We start from the raw sequence: 25,518 nt of genomic DNA, 5'->3' as shown, positions 1-25,518 counted from the left end.
TGTTTAATTTACCCCAACAGAGAAGAGAGAAATAATACAACATATTTGAGGAAAATTTTTAAACAAGTAAAAACTTCTCTAACTTCAAACTTTTATAAGAAAAAATAAGGGTTTTGTGCCCATGTACATGTTAGGGTTGTCAGGACAATATATATTAGGAGTGATCTCTTTGGTTGACAGGTATTTGATTTTTATGGTACAAGAAAAAGTCTCTAGAGAAGTCTCTAAAGGAGATGCTTGGGGTATCTAGTGGTAAAATCCTGCTGTGCTGGAAAGAAATGCCTACCCCAAACAGAGCAAAAGAAAGAAACTGTGTGGCAAGAGGGAGAACACGGGGGCCATGGCCCAGAGACTGTGTACAGGTCAGTCTCATTTTGCAAGAAGCTTTGGAAACTTGACCTAGAGAAATTAATAAACAAGCCCAATTCTAAAACTTGAATGGCAGCCTAAACCAGGGTTGTAAGAAGAACGGAGTTCACAGCTTTCTCGTCATGAGGCTCTATAGACTTCACAGACCCCCGAGGCTATGAGGAGAGGGCTGAGATAAGGGGATACCAGAAGGAGCTGCAAAAGGGATTGGAAGGAAGTCAATAATTATGTTCCCTATTCACTTGTGTTTTCGACATTAAAATCAATCAGCAAACACATATAGCCGCTGACTTCAGCGTGGAGCATGCCTCTGTAGCTTACTAGCTTTGTCATTTTGACAAATTAGTTAAATTCTCTGATCCTTGGTTCTCATATATGGAATAAACACACACACTAAGTGAAACCTTGGTAAAAACAAACATTCGCAGTAGGATCACATTCTTACTGATGAGCTGCCAATCTTCACGCAACCTCTGCTCTCAAAAGAAAGGTGGGCGGGGCACACGGGGGTTCCTTTCCCTTGTGTTGAGATCCTGTGGAACATTCTCAGGTCATTATGTTGTCGCTCATTCGTAATGTGTGCCTCAACATCTTACAGTTTGTGAATTTCACTTACACAACAGACCAGCTACAAATTTTCCCTAATTTTGTAAAAACCCAAGTCTGAGCTTTGAGGTTACATTTTCTGGATGAATTCACAGGGCTCTGCAGATGTGTTAGACAGTGTTTTTGAGATCGGTAGCAAGGCCCATATAGTTGTGTTGTGTAAGGCCTTTCTTTGCAATTGCAAGGGGTAGTTGGCGTGTGTGTGTGTGTGTGTGTGTGTGTGTGTGTGTGTGTGTGTGTGTGTGTCAAGAAAACCCATGTACATTTTTGCATGAAATGAAACATGAAAGCAAATGTTTATTTGGAACGAAATGTGCTATGCATTTTTAATGAGACATTTAGAAGCAGACACTGGGAAAGGCCCTTTTAAATGAACATCCTAAATAAACTTCATCAACTTCAGGGTTTCTCTACCTGTGAGGCAGGGTGGGTATAAAGAAATACTTAATACCTGGTATTAGAAACATATGTCTAATAAATGGTAGAAATATTACTATTTTCAAAACAGTGAATAATAATATTATCCAGCATGTGTCAAGTTCTATAACACTGGAGACCTTGAGAGATTTGGGAGAGTGAAGTGATGGGTAGTTATCCAGTATCCTGATGTCTTTCTGAGAACGCCGTACCCCACTACCCAGAAGGCATGGCGAATGGATATCATGTACTAACGTTTCCAGTGAGAAAAGCGGCTCCGTGCCAGCCACGCTGGATAGGAGAACCAACCTTGAGATATAAAGAGGTGCACTCCACTCATGTTCTAAGGTGAAGAAAAAAACAACTGGAAAGTAGGGTTGTTTGCTAGGAACAACATCCACAGACATAATTACAGTAGCAATGTAACCAATATCCAAAGGTATACAGGCAGATAAATGATAGTTCATTAAATATTCACAGAGGTGGGTAATTATTCTTGTCCAGAAACTTTAAAACGGGCTTATAGAAATACGTGAGTCAACTCTAGGCACAAGAAGCTTAAGCACAATGAAGTCTGAGTGAACAGATGTAGGCGGGGTAGCCCTGAGGACTGACAGCAGATGAAACCATGGGAGTATTGCTTTGGACTTGAACTTCCTGCCATGCTAAAGGGTTTGGCCTGAAGTGCATGGTGAGCTTAATGCAACAGCAGTTTGTTGTTGTTGTTGTTGTTGTTTTGGGTTGTTTTTTTTTGTTTTGTTTTGTTTTTGTTTTTTGTTTTTAAGTTTTATCATAGCTTCAGCAAAGTTGTCCAATGATCTCTGCTGAAGGCACGGTAGAGGAAAGAGCCCTAGTGAATGAGGCTGCAGGCACTCCACACCGCACAGCTCCAAGGGGGTGCCATCCATAGAGTAGAAACCAAGGAGCCTTGTGTTCTGGACTGGGAAGGAGATTATCCTAGAGGAGGGACATGGGATCTTAACCAAATTAATAGAAAGAACAGATTCCTGAAAGAGGATCAAGCCCAGCCATTCTCTTCGGCTTCTCTGACAGTTGTTACTGCCTGAAAGGGAAAAAAAAATGATGTTGAAGTCACACGAAAATGGTAGGGGATTAATTCTTAAAGATCACAGGAAAAGAATATTTTTCCTTGGGATTTCATGTTAGCCCTAGTTTTAGACAAAAAAAAAAAAAAAAATAGCTAGAAAGGTTGGCACCTCTCACATTGAATGATAAAGGGTGACCCTTTTCATAGTTTTTAATTTTTAAAATAGATCAAAATAAAGACTGCTTTTTCCTTTCCTTTACATGGGATTTTTAAGGAAAATCTTGCACTAGTTTTATCTACTATAAAGTCACTGAGTTCATGTTCATGTTATCCCTTAAGGTCCAAATAAATTCCCAGGTATAACAGAACACTGAGGCCCAGAAGGCAATGCCAGGTGTCTCAGACACCGGCTGGGTGTGAGATCCAGTTGTGACCTCCTAAGTACAGAGCAGAATTCCCATACTTTGCATCTCTCTCAGCTCAGTCCTCACCTTGCCTGAACTTGGGCACTAACAAAGCGCCACAGACGTCATCCAGCACAAGCTTCAATGTTTGTGCGACATTTATATCGAAATGGAGCTTACTTGTCTTCAACCATATCACTCCGATCCAAAAAAAAAAAAAAAGACTAATCTGCTTATCTGTAAATCCCCCAACAAGTTCATGGTTCACGTTCCGTCATTTCTGCCTTATCAGATTAATTATGAACAACCTGAAAAAGACGGCAACTGCTTGTGAATATCAGTCTTCTCACCTCCCCTCTGGTCCTCTCCTGCAGCCTTTTATATCTCTGCCATCATGCCTCCTTGGTATTTAAAAGACCACACACACACACACACACACACACACACACACACACACACACACACACAAAATGCTTTTCTTCTTCTTTTGGAATCTCCTACCAGCTTTTTAGAGACACAGACTCCCAGGTTTTTGCCCCCAGATCGCCTGAGTCCTAGCCAGTAGCCATACATCCCAGAGCAAGCCTGTGCTAAAAAAACGCCTCAAAAGCTCAGTTCAAATCTGCTTCATGGTAAACGAAGGAAGCCGCATAGGTGCTGGGCAGACTAAACAAAACCACAGTAAATACGCATGGTGCAGTACACCAAATGGAGTGCCCACGTTTTCCAAACAGGAGCACCTCAGCAAAAGAACCTAAATAAAAGGAAGAGACTATGACACTCAGAAAAGACAAGACTGCAAAGGTGATGGTTAGCCATGGCCTCTAACTAGACGCTTTTCAGTTTCCAAACTTGCAGTCTGATCCCAATTATTCACCTCCTAAAGACTGCCCACAAAACACAGAGAATTGAGGCTTTCCCCCTATTTGCATAAGAAAATACATCTCATTGAGGAAAAAAAAACACACCCCTCACCATATTTTAGGACGATTACAGCCAATCTCAGATAGTTAAAGTAATTTAGCATTCATCCTGGTACCTTACACCCCACCTGAGGCGTGCTGAGCTCCTTGGAAATGGGCCACCTATTGTTCCTCACTGCTTAATTATTATATTAACATAGTGAAGCTGCCTCTGAATTAGCTCTTCACTGTGAGTGTGCTCGTTCTATAGAAAAGCCCTTTGGTGATATGTGATGGAGGTAATTTTTCTTGTCAGCTTACTTCAAACATCCAATAAGTATAAATCCAACACTATTTGAGTTTTGCCAACATTTTGCTTCTATTTCGTTGCTTTGTTTGCATAGCATCTCTACCCCCACGTATCAAAGCTTCATTGCTGAGTCTGAATGCAAAGCAGGCTACCACTTTTCTCAGAATCCACAGTGCTGTTTTGCAGCTCTGGCTCCTGGGACTCAGGGCACCTTTGTCCATAGTAGGCAGACTCTGGCCTGCCTGGGAACACAGCATGAGAGCACATAGTGAACTTTGGCCCACTTGGCAGAGCTTCGCACATTGGCTAATTGAAAACTGGTGGACATTCATATCCATACACATAAGCAAGTTGAATAAAAGCTTTTCTTTTAAAGCATTACATGAACAGAACTGGCAACCTCAAATTTTACCTGTTCTGTAACTTTCACCTGTGAGGCTACCGCAAAAAACAATCATGGTCAGAAGAAAATAAATGGAACTTTCTTGGGCATTGCAAGTTAACATTCGGTTCTTCTCCAGTGAGTCGTTAAGAATCAAGGCCTGCCTGTTTCTAATTACTTTAACCATATCCCTATACTGTGTCTACCTCTTCAAAACTAGCACATGGCAAATAGCAAATGAAATAGCAAATGCTGGTTTTATCCAAGTTACATGCATGAACCCTTGATTGCCTAAGACTGGGAGAACGGTACTTTTGCACAGGTTTTGAGTTTAGCTGGGCACACCCACTAGCATGCCACAGAGAGCTAGTACCTATTTCCACCCCTCGAAGCCGCATGCTCTCTGTTCTGCTTCTGGATGCACACATTTCTTTTATCTATATCTGCTATGAGAACAAGAGAAAATATGGCCAAAACCTTTCTTCATCTCCTGGAGCTGTGCATAGGTGAGGGTCTGTCTGCTGACTTCCCTGCCTGTGCTCGCCACACTTCTAGAAAGTTAACCTCCCTTACGAACAGTAATTTCTTTTTCTAGAAATGTCTCTGTGGGAAAAAAAAGTCTCATAAATGAAATAAAATCCCAAGAAAACAACTTCTGTAGATTTTCTTTTCCCTTTTTCAATACTATAAACCTAGCCCTGTGCCTCACTTCTATGAGACAGCTCTGAAGATGCAGTACCATTTTTATAAAGAAGGGCTGCTGTCAACTTCAATACAGTGACTGCTGCAAAGCCAGATCTCACAGCAGGAAAACAGAAGACAAATGAGTAGTGGCTACAGAACCACACACATAACCTCAGTTTAATCTTGAGCATTCAACCCTCAGTGTGAGCAGCTGATAGACTCAGAATAGGTCAGTTCCAACCAAGTTCAAGTAGTGGTAGCTACCGATATGGTGGTAGAGTTCAGTGGTTACAAGCACTGGCTTGAAATTCAGACAAGCCTGTGGTCCCTGGGTTGGTTATCTTGTCTGACACTGAGAATAAAATACAGATGGGGGTTGGGGGGAGACTAACAGCAGAGTCCTGGAACAGGAAATACCAATGAAGGGCAATGTAGGAGGTAGCATAGAGAACATCAGCAGGAGGGTTCAACATCACCTTCATCATCAAACTTCAAGGGTCAGTTCTCATTCTTTTTTCTAATTTCATAGCAATTTAATAATTTAGCACCTACACTATGCTAAGTACTACAGTCTCTAGATTCCTGCTACCTGGCTGGACAGGAAGGCACTAAACTACATTGGATAAAAAACAACTGCAAAAGGACTCTGAACTTTACAACAAGAATAGGACCAAAGCTATTTGAGTGAAGGTCTAAGGCCCACTTTGGAAGTGGTCGTTCAAATAGATACAGCTTACTCAGTGAAGAAGGGCATAAGCATAAGATTCTAAGCATACGAGCAAACAGTCTTAATTTGACAACATCTGAAAATTACATATTATCGTGTTATGTTCAGAACTGAGAGAGAGAGAGAAAGAGAGAGAAAGAGAGAAAGAAGAGAGGGGCAGGGAAGAGAGGAAATAGATAAAGATGGCTGAAGACTCTCATGAAATGCAAAGGGATTTTTGATTCTATTTTGAAGTGAAAAATACTGGATTAGAATAAAACAAACTTGATAAAATAATGTTTTAAAGAATTGTTTTTTGAATATCTCTAATATTAGACTGCTTCTTTTTTCATTGCTTATGTATTAATAGTATTCAGCCATCATGTATCTAAAGGTCATGTATCTTCCAATCAATCACATGATTTCTTTTCTCAGTATTGAACCAACCAGGATAGGAACCAAGTGCAGCCAAATTTTAATGAATCCTACATCATAAACTGTGTTGTTTTTCTGCAGGTGTGTGACTCACTCATACACTTGTCTATATCAGCATGAACCATATATATAAACACATTTGCATGTGTATATGTCATCTGGAGCTTCTAGATGCATGTGCAGAAGTGATACAATGTAAGAGGTGCATGCCTGTGTATATCTAGAAGCTCCCACGTGACACCCATAAGGACAGAGAATGGAAACAGAGCATGTGCCTGCAAGTGTACTACCAATGCCAGATGACTATCTCTTCCTAAAGGTGTCTCAAATTCCCACTGGGCATTACGTAGTATTAACCCCTTAGCAACTATTCTGATTTCTCCACCAAAAGTCCTCAGTAACCCTTTGTGGATCTATTCCCCTTTCTTTCATGCAGTAGGAATAGATCCTTGTTCTAAGTCCTCTGAAGAACCTCAGCCTCATGCATTTTTAATTGCAGCCCACAACAACAGAAACATAGGTTTCTTATGTTTGCCAAACCTGCGCAAGTTTGGTTAAAAGCATATGCTTTGAAACTTCACTACCACCTAACCGAGAACTGGGTTCCTTATGCAATCATCAAGACATAACCCACAGAGAGTCATGTGCACTAGAAGTACTTAGAAAATCTTTCCCTTCACTTAATTTATTTGCATTATTGTGATTTAACCATAGTCATTGGCAAGTACATGATGGCAGGTACTTTTTCTCATAATTAGAGTCCCAAGAAAATTTACTTGTAACATGTTTAAAAAGCAATGGAAGATTTATTAAATTCTATTAGAATTCTGGGCATGCATTGTACTAGACATTGAATGCTGTATAACAAATTACGTCAAAACTCAGAGGCTCCAATCCACAAGTACTTGTCTCAGTTTCTGAAGCTCTGAGATGTGACAGAGATGAAACTGATGCTTCCCATTAGTCTTTGATGAGAACTGTTGTCAGGACTACAGCCATCTGAATTTGTGACCAGGGACAACCAGTATGGTGCTGCTGCTTCTTCACTCTCCTATCTTCTCAAAGAAGCCTGGAATGTTCTGTGCCATGGTTATAGGCATCACTTCCATTCTATGTTATGTATCCTTCTCCTTACCACTTTCATGGCAAAGGAAATTACGACCCCCAGAGTGAGTGATTCATGTAAGAAAAGACAAGAAGAAGAAAAAGAGGAAGAGGAAGAGAAGGAGGAGGAAGAGAGGAGGAGGGGAGGAGGAGGAGAGGGAGAAAGAGGAAGAAGACGAGGAGGAAGAAGAGGGGGAGGAGAAGGAGGAAGAGAGATCAATGCAGAAATGTCAGCATTCTTTATAAGCAAATGCCACCACTTCTGTGCTATGTCACTGAAAAGATGGGAGGTCAATAATGTCTTGGTATTCTTCATATTTATACAGTGTAAGATTTCTGAGTACTGTAGTGGTGATTAATAAATTACTTCTTGGATATTATTTAACATATAAAAATATATTGTTATGTGATAAATTGTTTTATGATCCATTTTACCAAAATGTAATGAGAAAAGAAGACTGATTTGTTTTACTCTCTCTCTCTCTCTCTCTGTGTGTGTGTGTGTGTGTGTGTGTGTGTGTGTGTGTTCATGATGTGTTGGTAGGGGACTCATATGCCACATCAGGCAAGTGAAAGTCAGAGGGAAACCTTGTGGAACTGGTTCCTTTCAGTAATGGGGTTTCCATAAGTCAAGTTCTTGCTCCCAAGCTTATATAGAAACGTTATGTGATGAGACATATCTCTAGACAAGTAGACAAATGTTTTCATCTCACCAAAGGAAACTTATTTTGAGTTAATTTGAAAGGTTATAGATGAATTATTTTTAGAGTAAGTTGAACATTGACAGGAATGTCCTCGGCTGCACTGTCCAAGACATGGCTAAAAGCAACAGGAGGAGGATGCCTGCCGCATCCAACACAGCAAGATCCTGAACAGACTAGCGAGGCAAGGGAATGGATAAGTCAAACCATCACTATTAATAAATGGCATGGTACTATCCATTAGAGATTCTAAAAATTCTACCATTTTTTCTAGGAATAATAAAAAAAAATCAGTTGTGGCAAGATGGACAATCAACTTGCATAAACCAATAGCTTTTCTATACACCAACAACAAATGTACATAGAAAGAAATCATGGACGCATAATTTTCCATTCACAATAGTCTAGAAAGAAATAAAATATCTAGAAATAAACTTAACCAAAGGAGTGAAGGACAGCTACAGTCAAAATTTGAATTCATTAAAGAAAAAGACAGAGAAAGGCACTCGAAAATGGAATGGAATTCCATGCTCATAAATTGGCAGGATTCAATTTGGAAAATCATCACTTTACCAAAAGCTACCTACAGATTCAATCTAATCCCAATCAAAATCCCCATCTCATTATTTACAGAAATAGAAAAAAAATCTATCCTAAAAATCATACAGACCCACAAAGATCACAGGTAACCTAAATAATCCTTAACAAAATAATAATTCTAGGAGGGGGGGAGGTATGATTCCAGATGTTAAGATACATTATAGAGTCATAGTAATAGAAACAATACGTACTGGCACAAAACCAGAGATGTAAACCAGTAGGACAGAACTGAAAAGCCAAACAAGCACACACAGTTTCAGATACTTAATATTTGACAGAGATGACAAAACAGAACTTGAAGGGAAGAAGTATGTTGAACAAATCCATGTCCATGTGCAGAAACGTAAAACTAGCCTCCTATCTATCATCTGCACAAATTAAAGATACAAACTTGAAACCTGAAGCACTGAAACTGCTAGAAGGTGACAAAGGCTATACCCTTCATTTTATAGATGTAGGAAAAGGCTTTCCAACTAGTACTCTGCTTGGCCAAGAATTAAGGCTAAAAATCAAGACTTGGGACTTCATAAAACTAAGTAGCTTCTGCATAGCTAAAGAAAAAAATCAACCAGATGAAGAGAAAGCCCACAGAATGAAAGTCATTACCAGCTCTACACATGACAAAGGATAAATAGCCAATATGCATAACCCACAGCTTACCATGTAGTCAAAGATGAGGATTCTCTAGGCAGGAGAGCCTCATTCTGAAGCCTGAACTGGTCTAGAACTCACTGAAATACCCATGTGCTGAAATTAAAATTGCATGCCACTTTGAAGGAGAGCATTAAAGGAAGGGCGTGGGGGACAACTAAGAAACAGCTCTTAGAAGGTTCATCATCCTTAGAATTAGGGAAATGAAAAGGAAAATAACTTGGAGATTTCATCATGCCTCCACCATAATGGCAAAGATCAACAAAACAATACAAAGGTATGAGAAAAAGGAAAGCCTCCTGCACTAGGTGGGATGGCAAACGGGTGCAGCCACTGGGAAAATCATTGTGGAGAAATCTTAAAAGACTAAAAATAAATCTATCACAGAACCCACTTATACCACTCCTTGGCATATACCCAAAGGACTCGACATTCTATCTCATTATTGTTCTAGTCACTGTAGCTAGGACATGAAAGGACCTCAAAATTCCTTCAACTACCAGATGGATAATTTATATACTACTGAATATGATCCAACTCTGAAGGAGATTATGTCATAAATTCTGCAGGTAAATGGGTGAAACTAGAAAAAAATCATATTGAGTAAGACAAACCAGACCTGAAAGACAAACATAAGTATGTTCTCTTTCATCTGAGGCTCCTACCTCCAAATCTTCAAATATTTGTAAATATCCTTAAGTAAGTGCAGAAACCAGGAAAGTAAGGACAATTGCAAATTCCTCTTTATAACTCTATGAAGAATTGAGTTGGAATTTTGATAGGGATTGCTTTGAATCTGTAGATTGCTTTTGGCAAGATGGTCATATTTACTATATTAATCCTGCCAATCCATGAGCATGAGAGATCTTTTCATCTTCTGAGATCTTCTTCAACTACTTTCTTCAGAGACTTGAAGTTCTTGTCATACAGATCTTTCACTTGCTTGGTTAGAGCCACACCAAGGTATTTTATATTATTTGTGACTATTGTGAAGGCTGTCCTTTCCCTAATTTCTTTCTCAGCCTGTTTATCCTTTGAGTAGAGGAAGGCTACTGATTTGTTTGACTTAATTTTACATCCAGTCACTTTGCTGAAGTTGTTTATCAGGTTTAGGAATTCTCTGATGGAATTTTAGGATCACTCAACTGTACTATCATATCATCTGCAAATTGTGATATTTTGACTTCTTTCTTTCCAATTTGTATTCCTTTGTCCTCCTTTTGTTGTCTAATTGCTCTGGCTAGGACTTTGAATACTATATTGAATAGGTAGGGAGAGAGTGAACAGTCTTGTCTAGTCCCTAAATTTAGTGGGATAGCTTCAAGTTTCTCTCCATTTAGTTTAGAAGCACATACTGACAGGAGACTGATATAGCTGTCTCCTGAGAGGCTCTACCAGAGCCTGACATATACAAAGGTGGATGCTCACAGCCAACCATTGAACTGATCATGGGGTCTCCAATGGAGGAGTTAGAGAAAAGGACTGAAGGAGCTGAAGGGGTTTGCAACCCCATAGGAAGAACAGCAATATCAACCAACCAGAGCTCCTAGACTCTAAACCACAACCAAGAAATACATATGGAGGGACCCATGGCTCCAGCCATATATGTAGCACAGGATGGCCTTCTTGTACATAAATGGGAGAAGAGACCCTTGCGCCTATGAAGGTTCAATGCCCCAGTATAGGGGACTGCGATGACAGGGAGGCAGGAATGGGTGGGTGGGAGAGTGGGTGTACATCCTCATAGAAGCAGGAGGGAGGATGAGATGGGGGCTTCTGGGAGGGAAACCGAAAAAGGGGATAACATTTGAAATGCAAATAAATAAAATATCCAATTAAAAAAAAAAGAATATTTTTTTTAAAAAGGACAGTTACCTGGCCTGAGTAGAGAGCGAAGGGGAAAGTGGAGTACTGTGACCTCATCTGAGAAACGGGAAAGAAGAGGGAAATAAATGTAGAAGAAGGAGGATAAAATAACAGTAAGAATGTCTCCAAAAGTCATTAGGAAAATAAATAACTTCTACCTACAAAAACTATATTATAAGTAAGTCTGTGTGCAAGTATACAGTTATAGTTTAAATGAAAAGTTCCCATCTAGGCTGGCAATGCTCTCTCCAAGAGCCAAGGACCACCTAAGAAAAACCTGACACCAAGTATGAGAAGTTATTTTGAGATATTAGCCTGAGTTTTCCAAGATACTCCCAAAATATGACAGACTACAATTATTGTCCTTGCTTACCACCCACCCTGCCAAAAGCAGAAGGTAAATCTATACACTTAAGTCACCATATACTTCAAACACGGAAACAAAAGTTCCTTGAGCTGGAACTGACCCAAATACTCCTCTCTGAAGACTAATTTCATGTTTCCAGATAGCACCATTCAAATATCCAAAGGAGAAAAGGTAACAAAACTGTATTGGTACAAAGACAGACAAATTGATCAATGGACTAGAACTAAAGACCCAGAAATAAGACGACACACTTGTCAGGCAGTGGGGACACATGCCTTTAATCCCAGAACTTGGGAGGTCTACAGAGTGAGTTCCAGGACAGCCAGTGATACACAAAGTAACCCTATCTCAAAAACAAACAAACAAAAAAAGACCGCATACTTACAGACACTTGATCTTTGACAAAGAAGCCAAAATATACAATGGAAAAACTAAAGTATCTTCAATAAATAGTGCTGGTATAACTGGCAGTCTGTATGTAGAAAAATGAAACTAGATCCATATTTGTCACCTTGCACAAAGCCCAAGTCTAAGTGGATCAAGAACCTCAACATAAAACCAGATACACTGAATCTAATAGAAGGGAAAGTGGGAAAGAGCCTCAAACACATGGGCACAGGGGTAAATTTCCTATACAGAACTCCAATAGCTAGTGCTCTAAGATCAAGAATCGGGAGGCAGAGGCAGGCAGATTTCTGAGTTCAAGGTCAGCCTGGTCTATAGAGTGAGTTCCAGGACAGCCAAGGCTATACAAAGAAACCCTGTTTAGAAAAACCAAGAAATTAAAAAAAAAAAGAAAAGAAAAGAAAAGAAAACGAAAAAGAAAAAGAAAAAGAAAAAGAAAAAGAAAAAGAAAAAGAAAAAAAGAATTGATAAGTGGGACTCCATGAAACTGAAAAGGTTCTGTACAGCAAAGGTTATAGGTTATAGTCAATAGAAAAATAGAAAAAATCAGCAACCTACATATTGGAAAAATATCTTCACTAACCTCATATCCAATAGAAGGCTAATATCAAATGTATATAAAGAATTCAATAAGCTAACCTCCAAAAAAAACAAACAAACAAACAACACAATCAAAAAATGGGATATAGAACTAAACATAAAATGTTCAAAAGAAATGTTCAAAGTTCTTAGTGATCAGAGAAATGCAAATCAAAATAACCCTGAGATTCCAACTTACAACAATCAGAACAGCTAAGATCAAAACTCAGATGACACCACATGTTGGCAAGAATGTGGAGAAAAAGGAACACTCCTCCATTGCTGGTAGGATTGAAAACTGGTACAACAACTCTGAAAATAGATCTGGAGTTCCCAAAAAAATCCAGAAATAGATCTACCTGAAGACATAGCTATACCACTCTTGGGCATATTCCCAAAAGATGCCCCACCATATCACAGGGGCACGTGATCCACTATGTTCGCAGTAGCCCATAGTTTGTAGTAACCAGAAGCTGGAAACAACCCAGGTGTCCCGCAAAGAATGGATACAGAAAATATGGTTCATTTACACAATGGAATACTATTTAGCTATTAAGAATGAGGACATCATGAGTTTTACAGGCAAATGAATGGAACTAAAAACATTATTCAAAGTGAGATAACTCAGAAAGAAAAAGAATTGCATACTATGTACTCACCAATAAGTGAATATTAGCCAAAAATGTACAGAATACCTAGAATACAGTCCTCAGAACTCAAGAAGGTTAACAATCCAAAGGGCCCATTGAGGATGCCTCAATTCCACATGGAAGGGAAAAGAAAGCAATCACAGGTGTGGGGGGGGGGGGGTTAGAGGGAGGGAGGGACCTGGGTGGGAGGAAGGGACAAGAAGAGAGAAAAGGGGGACATGATCAAGTACTGGGGGGACAGGTGTGAAGCCATGAGGGCCAGCAGAAAGAGTGGAAACAGGCAAACTCCAGACGTAGGAGTTGGGAGTACACCTTCTAGAATGTACAAGAGACCTGGAAGGTGAGAAATGCTCAGGACTCAAAAGGAGCGAATTTAGATAAAATGCCCAATAATGGGGATGGGGAACTTGTAGAGTCCATCTCCAGTAGACAGGGCATTAAGTGGTGAAATGGGGTTGCCATCCCACAGTCAAAAGCTCTGACCCAGAATCGTTCTAAAAGAACTGCAGGGACAAAAAAAAAAAAAAAAAAAAAAAAAAAAAAAAAAAAATGGAGAAGAGACTGAAAGAAAAAGGAGGTTTGGTGACAGACCCAAATTGGGATCTATCTCAAGGGGAGCCTCCAAGGCCTGACACTGTTACTGATGCTGTGGTGTGTTTACAGACAGAAGCCTAGCATGGCTGCTTTCATAGAGGCCCAACAAGCGTCTGGAAGAGTCAGATGTAGCTATTTATACCCAACCAATAAAACAAAAGTCATGAATCCCTGTGGTTGAATGAGGAAAGAACTGGAAGAAGATGAGGAAGAGGGCGACCCCATAGGAAGAACAGCAGTTTCAACTAATCTGGACCACCAAGATCTCTCAGACACTGAGCCACCAACCAGGCAGCATACTTCATCTGATATGAGGCCCCCAACACATATACAGCAGAGGACTGCGGGGTCTGCCCTCAGTGAGAGAAGATGCACCTAACCCTCAAGAAACTTGAGGCTCCAGGGAGTAGGGAGGCCTGGTGGCATGGGGACATCCTCTTGGAAACAGGGGTGGGGGGGGGGGGGTAAGGAAGGAGTGAGGAGCAGTCAGAGAGCAGACAGGGAGGGAGATAATGACAGGACTGTACAAAAAAAAAAAAAGATTAAAAAATTTTAAGAAAGAGAGAGAGAAGGGAGGGAGGGAGAGGAAGGGAGAAGAAGGGAGAGGAAGGGAGGAAGGGAGGAAGGGAGGGAGGAAGGAAGGAAGGAAGGAAGGAAGGAAGGAAGGAAGGAAGGAAGGAAGGAAGGAAGGAAAGAAGGAAGAATCTTCTATCTGTTGTCTACAAAAACAAACAAAACCTCAATGTAGTTTTAAAGATAAGTACCACCTTAAAGTCTTAAAGTGATATCTACAGAATATTCCAGCCAAACACCCTCCAATAAACATTCTCTGTAGTACATAGAAACATCTTTAAGAGACTGTGTGTTGAGACACAAAGCTAAACTTACAAATAGAGAAAATTGAAATAATCTTCTGTAGCCCATCTGACCCTTATGCAATAAAATATAAAATCAACAACAAAGAAAACTCACACATTCATGTAAATCAACAGCTCATTACTAAATGTTGAGTAGGTTAAAGAAGAAATAAAATATCCCTGAATCTGAATGAGATTGAAAACACAATGCATCTGGGACACAGGAAATGCAGTTCTAAGAGGAAATTGGAGAACCCTAAGTGCCTACATTTTTTAAAAATCAGAAAGCACATAAATAAATGGCTTAATGATGCAACTCAAGAATTTGGAAAAAACAAATAAAAACAAAACAAAACACCAAGATGAAGAACATGGCTTCAGACCCTTTAGAATTAGCAAAGCTTTCTCCAAGGTGAGGCTCAGAGGCAAGGCAAAGCCTTCATTGTTGAGTGTGTGCAAAACTAGCAACTGATGTTTTTCCTCCAGAGATCTTAACAGACAGATCTTAAAGAAGAAAAAAATTGGCTGAGGAATACCTCAGAAAGTGTTCATCAAATTTAGTTATCAGGTAAATTCAAATTAAAACAACTTTGAGAGTACATCTTCACCCTGTCAGAATGACTAAGAGCAACATAATAACTGACAGCAAATGCTGGTGAGATTGTGTGGAAAGTGGAACTATCATTGACTGCTTTGGGGAATGCAGACTGGTGCAGTAGCACTCAAAATCAGCATGAAGGATACTCAAAAAGCTAAAAAGTAGATCTACCAAATGACCAGTAGAGCTGCTCTTTTGCATATGCCCAGAAGTCTTGACATCCTATTCCACAGGCACTTTCTCACCCATAACTGTTAGGATATGGAAACCTAAATATCTTTCAACAGATACTGAAAGTCTGGGGCAGTTACATACAGAGCAATGTTCACTTGTAAAGTAACAAAGAAGAGCTGAAGAACAACAAAAGCCCAATAACCAGAACGTCTGCTGTGAAACAGTCACTTCTAGAAGTGAAGCATAAACAAGACCAAAGCAATAGTCTATCAACAAACAAGCTAACAGCAAAAAGGGGAAAATACATCTCAGGGAACCAACCACTCTAGAGAGTGAAAAAATTAGCCTCTTCTGAGGATGAATCCCTCTACTAGTTATCAAGTACAAAGTGATCAGCCCTGAACATACATACATACATACATACATACATGCATACATACACACACATACATACATGTTCACACATATACATGTATATGTGTGTGTGTGTGTGTGCGCACGCGTGCGTGTGTGTATACAGAATCCATAGGTATTTATAGATTTATGTATACATATACATGTATAGGTAAAAATTTAAAAACTCAAAGAAAAGAGGCTATCAGTTTCAAATGAAAGAGAGAAGAATTTGGAGAGAAGATACTTAAAAGGGGATGAAGAGAGAAAGATGAAGGATGAATTGTTGTAGCTATATTTTAATTAAGCCATATATAAAATAATAAAAATTTTAGAACATACTTGAAAAGAAATAAAAGCAAAAGCAAAGGCGTCTTTTCACTTAATATAGACAAAAAGACATATACAGATGAAGTATATATTGTATAAAAATGGCTGCCTTTGTTATTAAACAAAACATGGGAGTGTAAGTTTTCTCCATTTCTTCAGGCATATAAAAATGTTCTTATCAGGGCCTGTAGAAGCACTCTGGAGTGCATTTGTGGCCTGCCCTCTCCTTTCACATCCTGTCTGGATCCACTCTCACAATAGTTCATTCTCCCTTATGAAAACTAAGACCTTCTTTCAAGTGTTTATGACTAGCATTCATGTACCTATACTATAGCATATTCCAATACACCAGCACATGGTGCTGACCCCATCTTTATTCTAAATACCACCCTTCCTCATTCTATGATTCAGTTGAAAGAATCCTTCAAAAGATCATACTAAATAAATAACAAGTTAGCTTTCAGGCAAACAAATAAATTTGCATTGTTTTGTATTCATCATAAATATTTCACCTAATTACTGAGGTGCCTTGTTTAGAAACACAAAATATTATAAATTAATTAGCACTGTCCCTGCTGATTTTTTAGAAGTTGTGTGGAATTGAAAAGCCACAAGTCAGAACAGGCTACAGAACCACTCAGAGCACACACCGTATGCAAATCAAAGTCCACAGAATTGGAAAGAGTAATCTATGGGCTTCATTCTGAGCCACCGCCAGGCTCTCTTATTAGCCGCAGCACAATTTGTTTTCAAATTCATGCTCAAAAAGCCTCTGCCTTCGTTTTTTTTTTTATTTCTTTGGCTTTCTAAGGATCTAAAGAGACAAAAGCTCACATTGTCATGACAATAATTATAGGTGGCATTTTTTTTCTCACTGCAAAGTAGAAAATTCTTACATTACTGAAAAGTAAGCAAATATTTTGAAAGATGGGGAAGGTCATAGATGTAAAACAAATGTAATTATGATATAGAGCTGTAATGCAATTCATGGTTTCATATCAAAAGCAAAGAAAGGCAAAGCATTTTTGTCTTAACTATGACATTTTATTAATATTTTTCTGAACAAACTGCAAATAACTGACAATTTATAATATCTCTAAGTGGTTGGTAACATGGGCGAAAGAAAATATAAAATTTTATAATCCTTAAATTTAACTTGAAAACAGCAAGATATACATGTTGTATGAAAACAGCCATAAAACAGTATTAAAATGAGTTTTGATATATTCTGATAGAATAAGTGTTACAAATATCAAATTAGCTCCCAACTCTCAATGCTTAAGTCCATTTAAAATTTTAATAGTATCATTATAAAAGTATTAGTTGATTTTTCCAAATAGTCTTAAATATATATATATCATTATAAAATACTTGGTTTTTTTTCATTATTAGACCTTAAAGTGTCTGCTGATTCTTTACTGAAATCTCTGCTCAAGCAAATTGTTTTCAGTAAAACAGCAACAGCCTGAAGGAATTAGTCCTTACAAGAGAAAAAAAAAAAAAAAAAAAAAAAAAAAAAAAAAAAACAAGAAAAACAAAAATATTTTTGTTTGACCAAGTAAAAAATACCAAAAATGGTTTGGTTTAAATGATACTCTAAGTCTGAGTCTCCCTGACTTAAACAGCTTGGATTTTTCTTTGAGCGGTTGTGAAATCAACTTAAATCCTTTAATGCTTATGTCTTATCTCTTACATGCCTTTTTTGGTGATGGATGGATGGGCTGGATGTTTTGTCAAAAGAATTATAATAGGCACCAGGCTAATTAACATGGAAAATATTTGAAATGTGGTGTTTTTTGGGTCTTCTGTTTTGGTTTGGTTTTTTTGGTTTGTTTATTTTTATTTTTGTTTTTTGGTTTTTGGTTTTATTTTGTTACATGGGTACATGCATTAAAATGAGTGTATGTGTCACATTCAACAAAACTGAGAAGCACAGTGGAGACTTTGCTTGGAGTCAAAGGGTAAAAGCCTCCCTACTAACAAATAGGCCTCTATGGCAACCCTCTCTGACAACCCCAACCCAACCTGCTCAACTGTAGCTAACTAGATTCCAGACTGCAGTTTCATGAAGGTCTTTTAACTTGGCCACTGCTTTTGACCACACTAACAGTTTAAAACTCACCTTCCTTGGTCAGATATGGAGTTCCAAACTGAAAAGGTGGATAAATCACTCTGTTGACAAATCCTCAGAGTTTTCATGGAAGTATTCTCTGAAAAATATCCAACAACCGCAACAAAATCTCAATGTCCTTATCCCCCACAACTAATCCTTTTCCCTGCCTTGCTGTTGCTTCTGCTACAGACATGGCTGATGCTTGGCTACTGTATAATCAATCACAAATCACCTTTTTTTCTAACTTCACTTAATTTGATTCTACTGCTTTCACAGTTGTTTGTGAAACATAAATTCTACGCTGAAAGTAAGAATGAAATTAAATGGAAGAAAAAGAGACACAGACAGACACAGACACAGACACAGACACAGACACAGACACAGACACAGACACAGACACAGACACAGACACAGACAGGCACAGGCACACAGACACAGACACAGGCACAGGCACAGGCACAGGCACAGGCACAGGCACAGGCACAGGCACAGACACAGACACAGACACAGACACAGACACAGACACAGACACAGACACAGACACAGACACAGACACAGACACAGACACAGGCACAGGCACAGACACAGACAGGCACAGGCACAGGCACAGGCACAGGCACAGACACACAGACACAGACACAGGCACAGGCACAGGCACAGACACAGACAGGCACAGGCACAGGCACAGGCACAGGCACAGGCACAGACACACAGACACAGGCACAGGCACAGGCACAGGCACAGGCACAGGCACAGGCACAGGCACAGGCACAGGCACAGACAGACACAGACAGGCACAGGCACAGGCACAGACACAGACACACAGACACAGACACAGGCACAGGCACAGGCACAGGCACAGGCACAGGCACAGGCACAGGCACAGGCACAGACACAGACAGGCAAAGGCAGAGGCAGAGGCAGAGGCAGAGGCAGAGGCAGAGGCACAGGCACAGGCACAGGCACAGGCACAGGCACAGGCACAGGCACAGGCACAGGCACAGGCACAGGCACAGGCACAGGCACAGGCACAGGCACAGGCACAGACACAGACAGGCAAAGGCAGAGGCAGAGGCAGAGGCAGAGGCAGAGGCAGAGGCAGAGGCAGAGGCACAGGCACAGGCACAGGCACAGGCACAGGCACAGACACAGACATAGACAGGCACAGGCACAGGCACAGGCACAGACACACAGACACCCCCTCTCACTGAGGCCAAAAAGGGCAACCCAGTTAGGGATCCAGAGCAGCCACCAGATTCAGGGACAGCCTCTGCTCTAGTTGTTGCTCACATGAAGAGCAAGCTGCACATCTGCTACAAATGTGTGAAGGGCCTAGGTGCAGTCTGTGTCTGCTCATTGGTTGATGGTGCCTAGACTAACATATTCTTAAATGTAAATTGATATTGGTAAAATGTTCTATTACCATGTAATAGCATTTGAAAAAAAAGATCTCCTTGTTAGTGAATTATAATTAAATTTAAATAGCTAACAGGCATATCAAGTAATGACTGTCCGATAAGATAGGTTTTATGCTATTGAAGAGTAAAGAGCCAATGACAAAGACATGAAATGATAAATGTTATAGGTGATCAGGGAGACACAAATTGGAAAGAAGTCAAAGTATTTTTATTTGTTGATGATATGACTGCATATATGTATCTGTGTATATATATATATATATATGTATATATACATATCTCCTAAAATTGTACACATGTATGACACTAAAATCCACCAGAAAACTGCTGCAGGCAATAAACACTTTCAGCAAAGTAGGTGAATACAAAATTAATTCACAAAAATCAGTAACCCTCCTATATATAAATGACATGCACAGGGAACCATGTCTGGGTTGGTGGTCCTATCTGAGGTCTATGTTAACCACCAAAACCGTGGAGATGTCCCTGGTCTGGGCTGCCACCTGAGGTCATGCTGATGTTCAAGCACCGTGTCGAGCTGGCTCTGTCCTTTTGCCTTCAATGGGAGAGTTGTACCCGGCTCTTACGTGGGCAGCTTGGGAGAACTGGTCCTACTCTCACCTGGGCAACAGAGTAGAGCTGGCCGTGGGAGCATGGGCACAGGAAATCTGGCCCAGAGGGCATGATAGCAGGAAAACAAACCCTACCTCTTGGCAAAGAGTTGGCCTTGTTGGTGCAGTCACAGGAGACCTGATGGGCTGACCAAGTCAGCTTCCACTCAGGCCCAGATCCAGAGCTCAGAGTTGTCCCACCCCAACATCAAACCTGTCTATGAACTGCTGGCGTGTAAATGGGGCAGTCCTTCAGATCCAGACCTGCAGTGTCTCCATGACACAGGGTAACAGCAGGATATCCAAGAGAAGTCCCAGTGAGGATCCAGCATTGACTGTGCAGCAGAAGCCAGAGATCTCAAGTCAAACCAACGTCTCATTGCGATGAACATTGGCACGTAAATCTGCTTGGTCAAAATGGTATACCTTTGATGCTTGCTCTACCATATTCATTGCTGCTCTATTCATAATTGCCAGAAATTAGAAACAACTTAGATGTGCCTCAACAGATGAAGGAATAAAGAATATGTTATACATTTACACAATGGAGTATTTCTCAGCTATCAAAAATGAAATAAATGAAATCATGAAACTTAGAGGTAAATGGGTGGAAATAGAAAAAAAAAATTATCCTTAGTGATGTAACCCAGACACAGAAAGATAAATATGGTACATATTCATTTATATGCTGATATTAACTTAGTCAAATCAATGATAACCAAGCTACAATCCAGAGACTAGCATAGGTTCAATATAGAGTAAAGGGCTAAGGGAAACTGTTATATCTCTAAAAAAGTAAAATAGAATAGATAGTTATGAATGGGGGACATGCTGAACAAACAGAGGATCAAGTGGGGAAATGGGAGAAGATGGGGAGAGTAGAAAAATATAGGGCAAAGCTGTTATAATTAAGAGACATTTGTGGGATAGTATAGAAAGCAATCTCGGTGACCCCTGTTAAAACCAAATACTACAGTGCTAAAACAGTAATATATTCATAATATATAAATATTCCTTTCAAGCCAATAACCAAATCCTGAAAATCCAATTAGAGAATGACCAAAACACAAGAGGAATAAAGTTCTACCAAGGTGATGAAAATGACTTTAACAACTTTACTAATTACCAACCAAAAGTAAATGTAAGTCTGTTATTAAAATTACAATTCAATGCAGTACTGTAATATTATGATAGAGTACAGTAAAACAAACACATGTGTTTTGTGTTCTATATTTTTTACCAATATTTCACAAGCATTTATCTTTTGCATAACTGGGAAGTTAAATTTTAAATGCTTATCATTTTCAAATTGGAGGATTTCTTATGTTGCTCACTATCCTAAACAAGGAGTTAGATTTTATTTTGTTTTTATTGGTTATTTTACTTATTTACATTTCAAATGTTACCCCTCTTCCGGGTTTCCCCTCCACATCCCTCATCCTATTCCCCCCCCCATTTGCCTCTATGAGGATGTTCCTCCACCCACTCACCCACTCGTGCCCCACCACTCTATCATCCCCCTATGCTGGGGCATCAAGTCTCCACAGGACTAAGAGCCTCCACTGATGCCAGATAAAGCCATCCTCTGCTACATATGTAACTGGAGCCATGGGTCCATCACTGTGTATGCTTTAGTTGGTGGTTTAGTCCCTGGGAGCTCTGGGGGTTCTGGTTGGTTGACATTGTTCTTCCTATTGGCTTGCAATCCCCTTCACCTCCTGTCGTCCTTCCCCTAACTCCTAACTGGTGCCCCCAGGCTCAGTCTAATGGTTGGCTGTGAGCATCTGCATCTGTATTAGTCAGGTGCTGGCAGAGCCTCACAGGAGACAGCTATACCAGGCTCCTGTAAGCAAGCCCTTCTTGACATCAGCAATAGTATCAGGGTTTGGTGTCTGCAGATGGGAGACCACACTACCTAGGAGTTAGATTTTGAAATGCTTCCCATTTTCAAATTGGAGGATTTCTTATATTGATTGTTCACATAAAGAAGGAAGCAGTGACGAGCAAAGTAACTAGGCCAGAGCACTCACCAAGACATTAGTGGCAAGAACACTAGACACAGATCACTGAGGGTTTAAGGATAATTAGAAGGGACTGAAGATTGCACACACTGGGAGCACAAGTTTGTGATCCAAACATTGCCAATCACACCCATGATTCCAAGGACTAACAAAGGCTATTCATGAATTGAATCTTAAAGAATATTATTTCCTTTTTTATACTTTTCTGTAAGTACTTTTAATAAGGAGTGACAGAATTAATTGCACCAAGAAACTGTTTTTCTTTTTTTAATTCATTTACTTTTTGAGATTACTATATATATATTGCAATTGCTCATTGCTCTCTTTTCCTTTATTCCCTCCATTCCCTCCCACATCCTTGCTCGGTTTCAAACTTATGGCCTTCTGTTTCATTACTGTGGGGGTTGTATTTGTGGACTTGGAAATATATGTGTATGGATGTATACATTTACATATATGTATTATTCATTTTTAAATCCTGTGGAATAACTGGAAAGAATTTTTCCTCTGAAAATATGCAAGGTCTCAAAGACAGCTTTTCACCTGGACATTTAGTCGGTTCTGCCAGCAACGGAGCTGAGATCTCTTGGAAACTGCAGTGGATGGAGTGGAAGTTGCCAAAGGTGAGTCAGCAGGGAGAGAGACATGGCCAGGAGTCAAAACGAAACTTTCTTTGAAATGCCATAATTAACCTAGCATTGTGTATGTGATTTAAAAATGATTTTAATGCATTTTTTTAAGAAACATGTTCTGTTTCTTGGAGCTAGTGTGCACTTGCCCTCACCTGTAACTGCCAATTTTGTGGAAAGAAGAAATCTGTCAATCTTTCCCACCATTTGCCATCTTTGTTTCATTTCCAATAGTTACCATCCAGCTCCACTGGTGGAAGAGTCCTGTTGCCATCACTGGCTGGCCGTCCCTCCTCACTTCACTGAAAATGCTTCCAGCTCCTATGCCTTCAGGTATTACCTCCGTCTGGAACAAAGTCCCGAGTGCCCATCTGTTGTTTCTCCTGAGAATCCTCTTCCCCCATTTTTCATCACCTACCTCCTAGAGTGCCTCCTAGAGATTATTCATACATCCCAAACTCAACTAAAATCAAAGTATTTACTTTTAGATTTTCTTTCCCAGGATGAATCTTCTTGTCCGAATTAGTTCCTCATTACGTTTTTTTTTATTTCATTTTATTTTTAATTTATTTTTTACACTCCATATTCCATCCCCCCCCCATCCACCCGCTGACTTTTCCACATCTCACACCTCCTCCCCACCCCACCATCTCCACATGGATTCCCCCCCACACCTCTAAACACCCTGGGGCCTCCAGTCTCCTGAGGGTTAAGTGCATCATCTCTGAATGAACACAGACCAGGAAGGCCTCTACTGTAGGTGTGTTGGGGGTTGGAGGGGGCTCATATCAGCTGGTGTATGCTGTCTGTTTGGTGGTGCAGTGTTTGAGAGATCTCAGGGGTCTAGATTAATTAAGACTGCTGGTCCTCCTACAGGATTGCCCTCCTCCTCAGCTTCTTTCAGCCTTTCCCTAATTCAAAAACAGGGGTCAGTTCTGTCCATTGGTTGGCTGCAAATATGTGCATCTGACTCTTTTAGCTGCTTGTTGGGTCTTTAAGAGAGCAGACATGATACATCCCTTTTTGTGAGCTCTTCATAGCCTCAGTAATAGTGTGAGGCCTTGGGACCTCCCCTTGAGCTGGATCCCACTTTGGGCCTATTGTTGTACCTTCTTTTCCTCAGGCTCCTCTCCATTTCCATCCCTGTAATTCTTTCAGACAGGAGCAACTATGGGTCAGAGATGTGACTGTGGGATGACAACCCCATCCCTCACTTGATGTCCTATCTTCCTGCTGGAGGTGGGCTCTATGAGTTCCCTCTCCCTACTGTCCGGTGTTTCATCTAAGGTCTGTCCCTTTGAGTCCTGGGAGTCTCCCACCTCCCTTCCTCACAACTTTTATGCATGCCCAGTTCCGAATCTTTGTCTTGTGCCTATCCAAATTCTATTATTCTTTTCTTTTCGTAGTATTACACTTCTTTTCTATTGTCTCCAACTCTGATAACTCCTTTGCCTTAGTAATTTAGCTGGATTCTATGAGAGTAAAACTGTAATCTAAATTCCTGCATCCCTAACCTGATAGTTTAAAACAGGAACAAATTCATCTTGGTACATCAGTATTATTTTTATCACCCTCTCTTTAATGTTGCCCAACTATGCCTCAAACTAAGTAAATGCTCTTTCCCTTCACATTCGAAAATTCCCAGTTATTTCTTGCCCTTCTTTTTCCTTTGCTCCTGTTCAAATGTACTATGTAGGCATGAATGACTTCTGGGTTGCCATTTCTGAAATACAGAAATATTTTCAAGAGGCACAAAAATTATTGTATTAATAGTTGTAGCATCTATATTAGCGTGCACATTAGTATGTACATACTACAGCATGTATAATATGTTGTATTTGTATATGTAGTAGAGGATCCTCTCAGTCTGGTTACCACAAGCTCCTTGCCTTTATCACAACAGTTACTTAGTGCCATTCATTGTCATGAGCGAAAATCCCTTTCTTCTAACCTGTACTGTAAGGTCCTCAAAAACAGACTGTATCAACTATCTTAAAATATGCCATTATGTCTTACACGTGGCCAATGCTTAGATGTTAGGGAGCCAATCAATGGATTTTCAGGCATAAAACTAGCACCTTTGCCGGGCATGGTGATGCACACCTTTAGTCCCAGCACTCAGGAGGCAGAGGCAGGTGGATTTCTGAGTTCGAGGCCAGCCTGGTCTACAGAGTGAGTTCTAGCACAGCCAGGGCTACACAGAGAGACCCTGTCTCAAAAACAAAAAACAAAAACAAAAACTAGCACCTTTGGCCATTTTCATATTTATATACTTCATTTTACAAAATGATGTATTGATCTTATGAGTAATATTGTTAAATCCTTAGAGCAGAACTGGTTACCCATCTTAGGCAGTAAGTCATCTGTTCTTTAAGAAAGCTTAGGAGAGCTGCTGTATATGAGGCAATTTCTCCTCTAAAAGGAGGTGTCTACAACAGTAAAAAAAAAAAAGAAAAGAAAAAAAAAGCCAGTTACTTTCTGTATGATTTATGAGTGACTAACCCATAATTAGATCTTAGTGATGGGGGTGAGCATCAGGGTTAAAGCTATTTCTTTATCCAATTAAGTCTTTGCAGGAAAACATAGGTGCATGC

At 40.0% G+C, this 25,518-nt stretch overlaps 2 long non-coding RNA genes across 3 annotated transcripts in view; one reads left to right on the top strand and one right to left on the bottom strand.

Moving 5' to 3' along the window:
* Positions 1–896: 896 nt before the first annotated feature.
* The window catches only part of Gm13479, a 48,523-nt gene continuing 23,901 nt past the window's right edge, over positions 897–25,518 (bottom strand). Inside the window, exon 5 of one of the 2 annotated variants that reach the window (XR_001783294.2) lies at positions 897–2,455. This is a non-coding gene — a long non-coding RNA (predicted gene 13479). Of the gene's footprint in view, positions 2,456–20,062; positions 20,679–25,518 lie in introns of those variants that run through there. The other variant, XR_001783293.2, reaches the window with a different exon arrangement.
* On the top strand, positions 5,538–23,246 carry Gm30728. The gene is made up of 3 exons (XR_374343.3): positions 5,538–5,619; positions 22,818–22,918; positions 23,159–23,246. It is a non-coding gene; the product is annotated as a predicted gene, 30728 (long non-coding RNA).

This window comes from Mus musculus, chromosome 2, assembly GCF_000001635.26.
Source record: "Mus musculus strain C57BL/6J chromosome 2, GRCm38.p6 C57BL/6J".
NCBI classification, from domain to species: domain Eukaryota; kingdom Metazoa; phylum Chordata; class Mammalia; order Rodentia; family Muridae; genus Mus; species Mus musculus.
This window is presented reverse-complemented; position numbering and strand designations above follow the sequence as displayed.